Raw genomic sequence first — 15427 nt, forward strand, 5'->3', positions numbered from 1 at the left:
TCCCATTTTAAACATAGAGTTTTCATATGACCTAGTAATTCTGCTCCTGGTTATATACCCAAGAGAAATGAAAACATGTGTCCACACAGAAAAATTGTGTGTTAACATTCACAGAAGCATTATTCATAATAGCTGAAAGGGAGAGATAACCCAAATGTCCATTGATAGGTTGAATGAGTAAACAAAGGTAGTCTGTAATGACAATGGGGTATTATTCAGCCATGAAAACAATGAAGGGCTGATACATACACAATACAGACAAACCTTGAAAACTTTGTTAAATGATAGAAACTGGTCACAACAGATCACATGCTATGATTCCATTTGTATGAAATGTCCAACATAGGCAAATCTATAGAAAAAGAAAGTTGATTAGTGGTTGCTAGAGGAGGAGGGTGTAGGGATGGGACACAGGGAGATAATAGCCAAGGAAGTACAAAGACTTAAAAAAGAGAAGAAAGAGAAGAAAGAGAGAGAGAGAAAGAGAGAGAGAGAGAGAGAGAGAGAGAGAGAGAGAGAAAGGAGAGAGAAAAAGAAAGAGAAGAAAGAAAAGAAAAAAAGAAAAGAATGAATCTGAGTTACCATTTGGGCTCTCAGGGATCAGCACTGTGCTACAGTGTGTTAAGCCACTGCCTGCAATGCTGACATCCAATATGAACACAGGTTTTGAATCCCAGCTGCTCCACTTCTGATCTACTTCTCTGTTGTTGTGCCTGGGAAAACAGCAGAAGATGGTTCCAGTGCTTGGCCCCTGCCAACTACATGGGAGACCTGGATGGAATTTCTGGTGTGGACTTGGCCCAGATCCAGCCATTATGGTCACTTGGGGAGTGAACCAGCAGATGGAATATATTTTTTTCTCTCTCTCTCCTTCTCTTTTTAAAAATTTATTTATTTGTAAGGCAGAATTACACAGAGAGAGGAGAGGCAGAGAGAGAGAGAGAGAGAGAGGTCTTTAATCCTCTAGTTCACTTTCCAATTGGCTGCAATGGCCGGACCTGTACTGATCCAAATCCAGGAGCCAGGAGCTTCTTCCAGGTCTCCCACGTGGGTGCGGCAGCCCAACAACTTAGGCCATCTTTACTGCTTTCCCAGGCCATAGCGGTGAGCTGGATCGGAAGTGGAGCAGGTGGGACTCGAACTGGTGTCCATATGGGATGCTGGCACTGCAGGCGGTGGCTTAACCCACTACGCCACAGCAATGGTCCCTCTCTGTCTCTCTTTTTTCTCTCCTTTCAAATAAATAAAATAAATTTCTCTTTTTTTTAAGAGTCCACGTTCTCCATCTTTCTTAACTGCAAAAGCCTATTGAATAGAACTTTTTGCCGTATGTACTTGGACACTATAAAATACACGAGTTTGGTATACATATGAGGCAAAAGCAGGTAAAGTGAGTCCTTAAAAGAGATAAGGTTGGCGCTTCTGGGTAGCCGGTAAAGCTGCTGCCTATAGTGCTGGTATCCCATATTGGCGCCAGTTCGAGTCCTGGCTGGTTCCAATCCAGCTCTCTGCTGTGGCCTAGGAAAGCAGTAGAAGATGGCCAAGTCCTTGGCCCCTGCACCTATGTGGGAGACCTGGAAGAAGCTGCTGGCTCCTGGCTTTGGATTGGCACGGCTCTGGCTGTTGTGGCCATCTGGGAAGTGAACCAGCAGATGGAAGACCTCTCTCTCTGCCTCTCCTTCTCTCTCTGTGTAACTCTGACTTTCAAATAAATAAATAAATCTTTTTTTTAAAGGAAACATGGGCCTCTGAACACTTAAAAAATAATAATTAAAAAAAAGAAAAGAGATAAAAACGATCCTAGCTTAAGGGGACTCTATGATAACAAATGGGTAACTTGGCAGGAGGTCTCAGTGTTCATCTGCACCCTTCTCTTTATCCAACAAAGGTCTTCCATTCTCTCCTGGCTACTGAACATCACAGAGAAACTTGGGAGACAGGGTCAGGGTGAGATGCCAGAATAGGCCCATTACAAAACTGCTGTTCACCTTTCAAAAACGACTAAAGTTCCAAACTTAATTTCCCAAGGACATAATATTAAATTTGTGAGAAAAGTGCCATCTAGTTACATGGGGCACAAATACTTGAAAGCTAAAAATTCAAAATCTTTTATTTTTCATGCCTTTGTCAAAAAAAAAAAATCCAGCCATTAATTTTTCAACAAATAATTAAGATAGCCATAAATTTTTCAACAAGTAAGTGTGAAGAAGAGCCCCCTGGTGGCCAGTTAGCCGTAAGTGTCCAGAGGACTTGAGGCCGGCAGTAAAGATCCTGGCCTATGGCTCACAAACTTTCTAAAACTGAGCATTTGCCTCTTTTGTGATATCATCATTATCAGAACCTGCTTTAATTTACCTGGGTTTCATATGGGTAGCTACCAATGAGAAATGGTAATTTGAAAAGTCATAATCTTCTATTTATCTGTATTCTGAGAAGAGGTTTTCGGTTCTCAGATCTCAGTTTCAAAGCACGCAAAGCTTTTATTTGGAAACTTAATTACCACCATGGCAGAAATATTTTAAAGCTCCCACGTTTACACATTCCTCAGTAAGCAATTTCCCAAATTCTCCTTTCATGACCACCCACCAGATGGCACTATGTCCTTTCATTTCCTAAAAACATCAGCGTCTTCAGGGACATTTATACAATGTTTTAAGTACTCTGTATTAATGTTCAGATTTTCAAGCTTTTGCTATTCGAGACTACAGCTCGGAAACAACAGGAATTTTGGAATTAGAAACCTGTCCATTGTAATTAGAGTTAGCAGCTACACATGTAGATGCTTAAGTCACTCGTGTATTTAAAGAAGAAGCAAAGTGATTATAGGCAGCTGTGGAATCTGCAATCACTGGCGCCTCCACCCTTCCTCTGCTTGATGCCTTATTCTTAACAAGTATTTCCTTAAAAACATTACCATGATCTGTAACTTAGTCTTGAGTGAAGATTTATAAAGATCTTGTAATGGGGGCAGATATTGTGGTTCAGTCCATTAAGCTGTTGCTTGTGAGTCCGCATCTCATATCAGGTGCCTTGGATTGAGTTCTACCTGTTTTCAATCTGGCTTCCTGCTAATGTGCCTGGGAGGCTGCAGATGATGGCCCAAATACTTGGGTCCCTGCCACCATGTGGGAGGCCAGGATGGAATTCCAGGCTCCTGTCTTTAGGCTGGCCTATGCTGAATTATTGGGGGTATTTGGCAAGTGAATCAGCAGATGGGAGCACTCTCTCTCTGACACTTCCTCTTTCTCTGTCATTCTGCTTTCCAAAACAATAAAACTTCAAAAAAAAAAAAACACTTACAATGTTGTTCTAATCTAGCTTTAAGAAATAAAGCTATCTCTAAAAGAGGATAATATTCATCCTGTACCTAAAAGCAACTTGGAAAATAAAGAGCTAAAATTAGGAGGGAGCAGGTGGCCAAATGAGTGAGTCATGTACATGGGGCTGCAACAGAGACAGACTGAACATTCTTTTACTCCCCTACATTTCCGGGCCCCTTGCAATCAGATAAATCCTTAGGGCGAGTCCTCATAGTGAAATATTAGCAACTGCTAAGTGTGTCATTTCTATGCTGGGGTAATGAAAAGCCTGTGAAAATTTCTTTTCTTTTTTGACAGGCAGAGTGGACAGTGAGAGAGAGAGAGAGACAGAGAAAGGTCTTCTCTTGCCGTTGGTTCACCCTCCAATGGCTGCCGCGGCCCGCGCACCGCGCTGATCTGATGGCAGGAGCCAGGTACTTATCCTGGTCTCCCATGGGGTGCAGGGCCCAAGCACTTGGGCCATCCTCCACTGTACTCCCTGGCCACAGCAGAGCTGGCCTGGAAGAGGGCCAACCGGGACAGATTCCGGCACCCCGACCGGGACTAGAACCCATTGTGCCAGTGCCTCAGGTGGAGGGTTAGCCTATTGAGCCACAGTGCCGGCCGCAAATTTCTTATGCTTCTCTTTTCGCCTAACAAAATCTTCAAGGAAGCTGCAAGCTTATGATGGTGCAGCTTTACAAAGTGGTGGCAGCTCCACTGGCTTGGGTCTCTGGATGACTGTATGAGAGAGAAAGTTCTCACAACTCAGAGGGGGGAGATGTGAGGTGAACAAAAGGTTAACTTTTACAGATTTTAAGCTACTGAGATCTTAGTGTTGATTGTAACCCTTGAGCACACACCCAGAATAATGCCAGGTTTCTCTCTGCAGACTGTGCCACTTATACACTCCTAAGAAATACATGGCTTCAATCTGTCTCAGATGATTTGCCACTGGAATTTTTTTTCCTTAGACATGCATGTTTTTAAAATTATGTTTGTTCAGCATATGTACACAAAAGAGAAATCACCCTCTAAGCCCACCCCACAGAAAACAAGGACAAATCCAAGGTGTATGTGGAGGGGATTGGGGGTGTAATCCTGCCAGTCACAAGCCCCCCTCAGGAGATGGCTGAAGTGTAGGGCAGGCTGGAGCTACAATAAGTATACTCCAGAGCCAAAGATCTGTTTGATGTCCTAAGAGTAGTGCCACTGCCAGCCCTACTGTGGCCACTCTTCCTCAGGAGCAGGGATGCCTGTGCCTTCCATGCACAGCTCTCCTTTCTTGTCAATGAAAGTCAAGGTCATGGTGGCAAAGTGCTCCTCTGGTCAAGGTTTCTGGTCAAGATTTAAACCTTTGTTTCTCAGGGGCCATATAGGAAATTTCCCCAGAGACATTGCCATTTACCATGTGAAACTTCCCTCCTTCGTCTGCTTCTAACATTGCAGGAGCACGGGTGAAGGCTTATACCAATGCTTGGGTGGTAAGCCCTCTGTAGAGCTCCTCCGGTGGCACCAGGAATATTTCTCTAAGAGTGATCTTCCAAGTGGGGATTTTGACACCAATAGGACTGGCCTGGCTTTTTGAGGAGTGGACTTAGCCTTGAGTTCCACAGGTTTCCGTGCTGGCTCTCGCTTTGGGTCTATTGACTCTATTCATTGTAGGCAAGATCATGCCCCGGGTGAACTCTGCTATGAGAATGCTGATGTAAACTCCCAGTGCTTCTTTTAGAAGTTCCGCCCCTTCTGCCTTCATTAAGGCCACAAGATTTGTGTCAGGCTCATTTTTGACAGGCAGAGTGGACAGTGAGAGAGAGAGAGAGAGAAAGAGCTAGAGAGAGAGAGAGAGAAAGAAAGGTCTTCCTTTTCTGTTGGTTCACCCCCCAATGGCTGCTGCAGCTGGCACACTGCGCCGATCCAAAGCCAGGAGCCAGGTGCTTCTCCTGGTCTCCCATGCGAGTGCAAGGCAAGGACTTGGGCCATCCTCCACTGCACTCCAGGGCCACAGCAGAGAGCTGGCCTGGAAGAGGGCCAACCGGGACAGAATCCGGCACCCCAACTGGGACTAGAACCCGGTGTGCTGGTGCCGCAGGTGCAGGATTAGCCTAGTGAGCCATGGCGCCAGCCCAGGCTCATCTTTGGAAAGGCTCACACCAGTCTCCACTTCATCCACACTGTTTTCATCAGACAAATTGGGGATCTGTACACGTCCCTCGTATTGTACTCCTGATTTCGAGGTTCCTGGCCAGTTGAGTTTGATGCTCCATTCATAAAAGAAGGTAACTTTGCCTTTGCGATTGTTAATGGATGCCTCTCTATCAAGCTTACTCACTTCAGTCACCCCACACTTGCCCTCTTCATTCTGCAGGTGCACTGCCGGGAACAGTGTTTTTGGCTTATCAGTGGAGCAATCTGAAGCATCCCTCTCTGTCCAGTGCCAGTTGTTGATGTTGGTGGCGTCTGTCTGCTCCCCCGTGATCCAGTGTGCGTTGCCCTCACCCCACTTGGCCATCGGCTTTCCAATGGCACCCCACCAGCTCCCAAGCTGTCACATATTGTGTTTGAAGCCTTAATGTTTACTTTCCTCTTTTTATAAGAATTAATTACAAAAACTTCTAGAAAAGGCATATTAGCATAAGCTTTATGGACAGGGCTGGTGGGAGTCCTAGTGGTGTCATTTTATAAACAAGGTTACATACCTTCATATGCATCAGTTTCCTCATTTCTGAAATCATAGTCACAATAGCACCTGTTTGACAAGTTTGATGTGAGGATTAATTAAGTCAGTTAATAAATATATTTTAAGTGATATTTTTGACAATAAATAATATAATTTTCTTTTTTCCCCCTTCTTACCTCCTATATTTACCTTAGTTTTTAGGAGGTTTCCACTTGTTAGGATGAATTTAAAATTTTTTGCATGAGATACACAAATAAGATTCTACTGCTGATATACAAATTTGGATTGTGCAGCAGGACAATAGCTCCTTAAGTTTGGAGAACTCAGAGGAACAGTTACACAGTATCCTCTCTTCTTACATTGCCAGGCCCTCCTTGGGGTAAAACCCAGGAATTTTGGGAGGAGGTGGAGAGTATCAGAGTCAGAGGTAGGGAAACAGATGTCTTTCTGCATTTTTCCTCTCTGGGTTTTGGCTCTAGCTAAGTACTAACAACCTTTAATTAACCGAGATAATATGCAGAGTGCAGAGGTGCCCTTCCATTCTCCCTCTCAGTTTTTGAGCCTCTGAAAGGAGGCAAGCATGCTGGCTGCCAGATTCCAATCTGGAGCACAGTCCCGCAAATGAACTATGGCCGGGTGGAGGAAAGCCCAGAGATGTAGCTTTCCTGGGCTGTCTTTGACCCTGTGTGGTGTAGACTGACCTGAAATTGTGGAGTATCAAGCTGGCAAACCTCCAGGGAGAGTCACCATAGCAGAACAAGAGGCCCAGTGGCAAGTATTTCAGAAGACACGTAGGACGGACAGAACACACGGGCAGATCCAGAGCAGTTGGTAGAGCCAGCAGAGGATGACATTCAGCCTGGGCAGCCAAGCGGTGGCTCAGGCTAGAAAAAATGAGTCACCAGTACGCCAGCCTTAAACTTTAGCCTTAAATACGGAGAGGGTAAGTAACAGTAGCCAGGTGGATAAAGAACATTGCACTGAAAGCTTTGAAGAGGCAAAGGACATTATACTCAAGACCTCTGGCTATTTCCTGCTACTAGGAGATTGCATTGGCTCCCCAGCACCCCCTCACTTCTTACACATGAAAGCCTACAAGATGTAGAAAAGAAGAGCTGGAGTGGATTAACTAGATTAACATCAGTTCTCGAAGTTTTGGTCTCACTCTTAAAATTTATGGAGAACTCCAAAGAAGTTTTTTCATTGTTTGTTTTGTGTTGACCTTATAGATTCCTTGAAAGGGTCTTGGCTGCCGTTTGAGAAATGCTGAGCTGGAGGGAGGCACAGGCTGGTCTGTTGCAGGAACTTGAAGGGTGATGGCATGACTAGACAGTGATCCAGGGAGGAGGGATAGGAAAGGCAGTCAAAAGTGGGCTCAGAGGGGATCCTGAGGGTCTTGAAGGAAAGGGGGAGCCATCTAAGAGCTTTGAGGAGAGGAGTAGCATGCTCTGACTGAAGCTGGTAAGAGGACACTGTGGTTGCAGTTCGATTGGAGCAGGGAGGGGTATAGCAGGGAGTCTTATGGGAAGCAATGCAGTAATGCAAAGGAGGACATCCATGTTTACCAGACTTAACTCCCTGTCAATAGACTCAGTATTGTTCAAGTAGTGCCATTTCCCTTGAAAGATTCACCCTCAGTTGTCTTCCTTTCTTTGTTCCCCCTCACAGCCTATGTAAATTGTTTCTTAATTGTGCCATTTCCCTTTAATTTTCTTGTTAAAGGCAATACAGAAAAAATTGTTTTCATAACTCCTGTTCAGTCAATGTTTTCAGTTTTCTACTCTGTCAGCAGGTTTATTTTTAAAGATCTTTTAAAAGTTATAACTCTTTGAAAGGCAATAATCAAACCTTTTGTTGACTTTTTTTCTTAAATTTCCATTTATATTAATTTCTGCCTCATGTTTTCTCTTCTTTCATCAAATGTATTTTCCCACAAAGAATTGTCTTGCATTTTAAGCTGGGTCTCTCTTTGACTTCAATTCCAATGTGATTTTTTTTCTGAGTACATTTTTTGGAACATGAATTCATTATAAAGTAAAAATAGGAATTTCTTTTCTTTGGGTACTTAAAAAATCAAATAAGTATATCATCTGCTGTGATTTAATTAAGCTGCAATCACTCCTTTGCCTGCATTTTTAACTATTGCTTCCAGTGCAATGCCCATTTTAAATCTCAATGTTAGTTTGAAATGTAATGCATTATACAGCCTTGTCCTCTACACTATACATTCCCTGAAGTGCAGGCTTCACTGGTCTTCCTGGACCCAGCACCCCCTTCCTTGTTCCTCCCTGACTAATGAGCCTAGGATCCATTTAGGCATTTTCCATGTTATTTGTTTCTCATTAATTTCAAGCAAAGAAATGTTATAAAATCTACTAAAAATGTTTAAATGGCATTAGAATTTATTAATCCAGGAAAAAAATTGTGGTGTATTTTCTGTGGACCTTACCCAGAAATAAGTGGAATATTTCAGTGTACTCATTAACTCGGACTGAAGATTATCTTAAGGCTTTCCTCTTGTGAATAGAAATGGTGAAAGGGTAAACATTGGTGGGGCCGGTGCTATGGCATAGATGGTAAAACTGCCACCTGCAGCGCTGGCATCCCATATGGGTGCCCATTTGAGACCCAGCTGCTCTACTTTCATTCCAGCTCTCCGCTATGGCCTAGGAAAGCAGTAGAAAATGGCCCAAGTCCTTGGGCCCCTGCACCCACGTGGGAGACCCAGAAGAAGCTCCTGGCTTCTGGCTTCTGATCTGTGCAGCTCCCGGATGAAAGACCTCTCTCTGACTCACTATAACTCTGCCTTTCAAATAACTAAATAGATGTTTTAAAAAAGAAAAGTACACATTGGTTTATTAATGATGGCTAACAATTCTTCAATTAAATTTAAAAATACCAGGAATAGGTGTTTTGTCTAGTTAAGAAGCTGCATGGGATGTGCTAATCTCATACCAGAATGTCTGGGTTTAAGTACTGGCTCTAGTTCAGATTCCAGCTTCCTGGTAATGTGCACCCAGGGAGGCAGGAGGTGATGGCTCAAGTGTTTGGACCTCTGCTATCCACGTGAGAGACTTGGAGTGAGTTTTAGGCTTCTGGCTTTGACCTTGCCCAGCCCTAGATCTTGTGGGCAATTTTGGAGCAAAAAATGGATGTAAGGTCTCTTTTTATCTGACTGTATGTCTGCCTGCATGTCTCTCTGTCGCTCTGCCTTTCAAATAAAAGTAAATACATAGATATACAAATGCAATAAAAAGAATGAGGGAGAACAATAAGGTAATTCAAATATTACAAACAATAAAAATTTAAAATTCTTATTTTTAACTATTTTAAACATTCATACATGTATTAAAGAATCAACTTAATAAATTAATATATCTATTTGATAAATCAAAATCAATAATTTTATTTCATGCTTGATTTTATTTTTTAGTTTCCTATTCTTCCATTTTGCAGGCCAAGTAGAAATTATTATAAATCTTCTACTGTCAGTATTATGCGTCTTCTGGATTCACACAGGGAAATTACTATAGGTACCCATATAATTCATTGTCTATCTTGGAACAGTTTTGAGGATTAGAAGCTTCAATGGTAATAATGATCACAGTCAGTGTAAAATATGATTGCTCCAGTAAATCAGAACATCTATCTGGTCACCCTGGAGACAGGTGTGAGAGGAGCAGATTTTTCCCCCTTAGTTTTTGTGTTCCGGAGTGGGGAGGATTTCCAGAATAGGGTGGAGGAAATATTTCCCTATGTTATTTCTTCCTTTCTTATTCCTGCACAGAATAAGAGGAGTGATTTTGCTGACTGATGAGTGGGATAAAAAAACTGAGCATGTAACCTCCAAGTATGACTATTGCTGAAACAACCAGCATAATGCTTGATACATCCGAAAAAGATTTCCCCGGATGCTTGTTGTGAAAGTTTCTGATGTTATATAAAAAGAGAATGTTTTGCTTCATGATTCTAATTTTACATGTCCATATGGACTTTTGGAAATTTAAACATATCCCTCTCCTCAGCACAGCTCCCCTTACTGTAAATCTTTTGATAGTCTTCAGATAGAATGTTCTTTTTAAAGGAGAGCTTTCTTCTCTTTTTACATATCAAAGGATTCTTTTTTGTTCCTGGCAATCTTCTGCTTAATTTTTAATCTGTAAAGATAATTCGTTATGCATTAACAAGTGCTTCCATTAGAAGATAAATCAAGTTCCATCTTCTTTATTTTGTATATCTTTGAGCTATGTTTATAATTAATATAAATGTAAAAATATAACCAAAATTATAGAGCGCAGAATGAGAATTTTTTTTTTTTTTGTTCAAGGGCTTCCCTACAAAAAACTGCAGCTTGAAGATCGTTTTCAAAGACAACTTTTTGTTATATTTGAGCACAATATAGATTTCTCTTCGGAATTAAATCCTGATTTTTTTGCTTAAGATTTGTTTATTTATTTGAAAGGCACAAAGAGAGATGGAGCGAGCATGCGCCATACACCTGCTCGTTTAGTTCGACTCTGTCCAGACTCTGTTCCTCCAACGCTCCAGGAGTAAATGTGAGGGCCATAACGTTGAGAGGCTGGCACTGTGCAGGCATCCCTTCTTCAGGAGGGATCCTCTGAATGCTGGCTAAAGGACCTCTGGGGAGAGGCTCAGAGACCACAGTCGCTGCACATGAGTTCCAGGCAGGATGCTGTCTTCCCTAAGTGAGTTACCCACTATCCCCTTCACGGTTTTGAAACTGATAGATAAGATCTTCACCCAGCCTTTAATCACCTCAGCAACTTTGCCTTTTCATGGTTCTCCTCTTCCATAGCTTGTCATTTGAGCCCATAATTCTATTTTCATGTTTCTTCTTTTCTCTGTAGATAATTTTCCTCTTCACTTCAGCACAGATGACCAACTGCATACTCCTATAAAAATTCCCAACTGCCCATTATGCATCGCCTTCCAAAAACATCCAAATCTCAAAAATCACTGTCTGTTACTTTTTGTGTATATCCTTTGTCTCTTTCTTCTGCCTCTTCCCTCCCAACTCCACTCCATCTGGAGTCCCTTTGTGATTTTATCCCATTAAAATCCTGCTTATTTTTCAAGCCTTCAAAAGTACCTTCAGCTTGAAGCTTATCCAGATCTTCTAAACCATATTTGATATCTTCATGTTTTGAATCCATGTGGCAGTCTCATTATTTCAAACTCATGGAACTGATTGTACTCCATAAAATATGTAGGCAATTAAATAATTTCTTATGCTTATACCAGAGTTCACAATTTACTCCCACTGTGCTATGAACATGCTAGGAAATTGTAACTTTCCCTACCTAAAACTAAGCTAATTATCCTTAAAATCATCACCTTCCTGATGTGAATAAACACAGTAGTAAGTGGCGTATACTCATAGAAGTGCCATTGTTTTTGAAAAGAAATGTATGGAGAATGTGTTTACACGTGAATGCTTCCTTAGTTTGCCCATCATTGAGCATAAACGATTCATGTGTGCAACAATATTGCAAACTCCAGTGCTCTGGGAAGTGCTCTCATGTGGAAGTCCCACCTCTAGTCCCAGTTGCCTGTTCTGGTTTTTACCAGGAAGAGTTCTAAAGGAAGGGAGAAAGAAGATTTTCATTTAATCAACAACTTTGCATCTCTTCTGCTCTAGGGTCCACTGCTTTTACTCTGTGACCTATTGTGGTAGTTTGCTCAAGGATTTTTCTTAGCCCTTTCTTATGTGACTGTCAACTTATCATGGAGCCTCTTATCCACCTTCATGTAGCTGGATAGCTGGCTATATTTATCAGGAATAGTAAATAAGTGTCTTTTTCTATGTTATAGCTCTCTTTTATCCAGAGTGTGAAGGATTTTTTAAAAAGATTTAATTTATTTACTTAAAAGGCAGTTACAGACAGAAAGAGAGGGAGAGACAGAGAAAAGTCCTCCATCCACTGGTTCACTCCCCAGATGGCCACAATAGCTGGAGTTGGTCGGATCTGATGCCAGGACCCAGGAGCAGCTTCTGCGTTTCCCATAGAAGTGCAGGGGCCCAAGCACTTGAGACATTCTTTACTGCTTTCCCAGGCCATAGCTGAGAGCTGGATCAGAATAGGGACAGCCAGGACACGAACTGGTGCCTGTATGGAGGCTTAGCCTACTATGTCACAGCGTGGGCCTCATGTGAAGACTTTTGAAAGGGAGGCAGTCTCACACTGTGCCTGTTTAGCATTCCCTCTGGTTTTTGCTAGGAAAGAGTGACTTCTCAATTCCACAGGAATATTACACATAATATATAGTTTGATACATAATAGTTTCACTGTCTCTCAAATCCTCTGTATTCCACCTGTTCATCCTTCCCTTCCTCTAACCCTTGGACACCATTGATCCTTTTACTATCTCTGTATTTCTGCCTTTTCCAGAATGTTATACGGCTGGAATCTCACCCAGTAATATAAATTTTTCTCCACATCTTTTCATGGCTCATTTGTTTTAAAAAAACTTCATTCTCTTAAAAATGTGTGTGAGAGAGAGAGAGAGAGAGAGAGAGAAATATTCCATCTCTTAGTTCATCCTGCAAATATCTACCTGGGCCAGGTGGAAGCCATGAGCCTGCAACTCAATCTGAGTCTCCCATGTAGGTGGCAGGTACCCAAGTACTTCAGACCTCACCTGTTGTATATTAGGAGGAAGCTAGAATTGGAAGCAGAGCCAAGACTCAAACCCAAGCACTATGATATGAGATGTGGGAATTACAAGACGCATCTTAAATGCTGTGCCAAAGGCCTTCCCCAGATCATTTACTTTTAACTCTAAATACTATTCCATTTCCTGGATATACCACAGTTTACCTATTCATTCCCTTATTGAAAGACATCTTGGTTGCTTCAAAATTTTGGCAATTATGAATCAAGTTGCTGTAAACGTTTATGTATAGATTTTTTTGTGCAGTTATACATTTTCAAGTCATTTGGGTAGATGAAAAAGCGCACAATTATTGAATCATACAATAAGAGTATGTTTATCTTGGTAAGAATTTGTCATACTGTCTTGCAAATTGGCAGTACAATTTGGCATTCCCATCAGCAATGAATGAAAGAGAGAGAGAGTTCCTGTTGTTGTATGTGCTCATCAGCACTTGAAGTTGGAATTGTTCTGGACTGTGTTCACTCAAATAAGATGTAGTGATATCTTACTGCTATTTTAATTTCCAGTTCCCAAATGACACATAATGTTGACCATTTTTTCATACACTTATTTGCAATCTATATATCTTCTTTGGAAAAATATCTTTGTAAGTCTTTTGTCTACTATTTAATCTGGTTGTTTATTTTCCTATTGTCATGTATTAAGTGTTCCTTGTTTATTTTAGTCACAGCCTTTTTTTTTTTTTTTTTAAAGATTTTGTTTATTTATTTGAGAGGTAGAGTTACAGACAGTGAGAGGGAGAGACATAGAGAAAGGGCTTCCTTCTGTTGGTTCACTTCCCAGATGGCGCAACAATCAGAGCTGCGCCGACCTGAAGTCAGGAGCCAGGTGCTTCTTCCCAGTCTCCCATGCAGGTGCAGGGGCCCAAGCACTTGGGCCATCCTCTACTGCTTTCCCAGGCCACAGCAGAGAGCTGGATTGGAAGAGGAGCAGCCTGGACTAGAACCTGGTGCCCTTGTGGGATGCTGGTGCCACAGGTGGAGGATTAACCTACTGCGCCACTGGCCGGCCCCTAGTCACAGCCTTTTATTAGATATTTCTTCTGCAAATACTTTCTCCCAGTCTGTGGCTTGTCTTCGTACTCTTGACAGTCTCTTTCACAGAGTAGGAACTTTTAATTTAATGAAGGCCAGCTTAACAACTATTTCTTTTATAGGTTGTTCCCTTGGTGTTGTATCTAAAGAATCATTTCCATGCCCAAGGCATTCTGGATTTTCTCTTATGTTATCTTTTAGGAGTTTTATATTGTTTTTGTATTTTACATTTAAATGTCTATAACTTTTGCAATGTGTATAATTATGTTGGCTTCATCAATATATCCCTTGACCTGGTTCACTGAAACATATTAAATACTCAGAAAGATTTGTTGAATAAAAATTCAAGAGTATGTATGTATTTGTGTATGTTAATGTATGAGTTTATATATGTTATGAGTAGGAAAATGTAGAGCTAGTCTGATATCTTGGATAATTAAAATGATTAGAAAAATGAATATCAGAGGACATTATGTAGAAATAATTATATTTAAAAATTCATACCACTCATAATGCATACTTTTGTACCATAGCAGAATTTGTTATAAAATGCATTCTCTAGAGGGTGGTGTTGTGGCCAGCAGGTTAAGCCACTACATATAATACCAACCTCCTATATGAGAGTCCCAGTTTGAGTCTTAGCCGCTTCCCTTCCATTCTAGCTCCCTGTTGATGCAAGATGGCCCAACTACTTGGGCCTCTGACAGCCACATGCGAGAGAGAGAGAGTAGATGGAGTTTTGGGCTTCTGGATTATGCCTGGCCCAACCCAGGCCCTTGCAGCTATTTTGGGAATGAACCAGCAAATGGCAGATGGATCTCTCTCTCTCTCTCTCCCCCTCTCTATGTCAGTCTACCTATCAAATAAATAAATGTTAAAAAATAAAATAAAATCCATACTGGGGATTAAGGTAAAGCCCAAAATAAAATTTTAATGAGCTGGTAACATTTATACTCACATAAAATATGATCAAAATCTTCTAGAAAAGGATACATAATTGAATTTTACTAAGTACAATATTTTGTATCATTTTGCCCCTGGAAAGTGTCACATGATATGATATTCAAAAAAAAGAATGTTTTTTCCTGAGGAAGTCACAATTTATTAGGCATTCACAGTCATTCTTTGGTGTCTGCAGGGAATGGGCTATAGACCCCTACAAATATCAGAATCAATGGATATTTTATCCAAAGTGATGTAGTATTTATATATAGCCTATGCAATACTCCTGTGTCATTATTATCATTTCTAGATTATGTATATTACCTTATAAAATGTAAATACTATATAAATAGGTGCATTTACTGCATTGTTTAGGGAATAATGACAAGAAAAATATTATATGTTCAGTTACAGACCCAATTTTTTTCTCAAATATTTTCTATCTGTACTAGGTTGAATCCGTAAACATGGAACCCATGGATACAAAGGGCCAACTGTAGAGCCAGCATGTACCACCATGGTATGAAGGAGATAAAGAATAATATTTATGGGGAATGGAAACTCTTGCATTTCTCCTAACAGCAGGCAAGATGAAGAGGATCTTTACTTCTTTTATTTTTCCGGGGGAATGGCAATAAGACTTCCTAGTTGGAGAAGGATGAAGGGTGTGGCGCCATCTCTGGTGACATGAGACTCATCTGGTGCCACAATACAAATTCCACACAGAGTCAATTCACTTCCAGGAGTAATTAGCATTCACACTGGCTGACTAAAAA

General features: G+C 41.2%; 1 pseudogene; it reads right to left on the reverse strand.

Moving 5' to 3' along the window:
• Nucleotides 1-4454: 4454 nt before the first annotated feature.
• Nucleotides 4455-5967, reverse strand: LOC100338811 (activator of 90 kDa heat shock protein ATPase homolog 1 pseudogene; annotated as a pseudogene).
• Between the last annotated feature and the right edge of the window lie 9460 nt (nt 5968-15427).

Source organism: Oryctolagus cuniculus, chromosome 3 (genome assembly GCF_964237555.1).
Source record: "Oryctolagus cuniculus chromosome 3, mOryCun1.1, whole genome shotgun sequence".
In the NCBI taxonomy this organism is placed as follows: Eukaryota; Metazoa; Chordata; class Mammalia; order Lagomorpha; family Leporidae; genus Oryctolagus; species Oryctolagus cuniculus.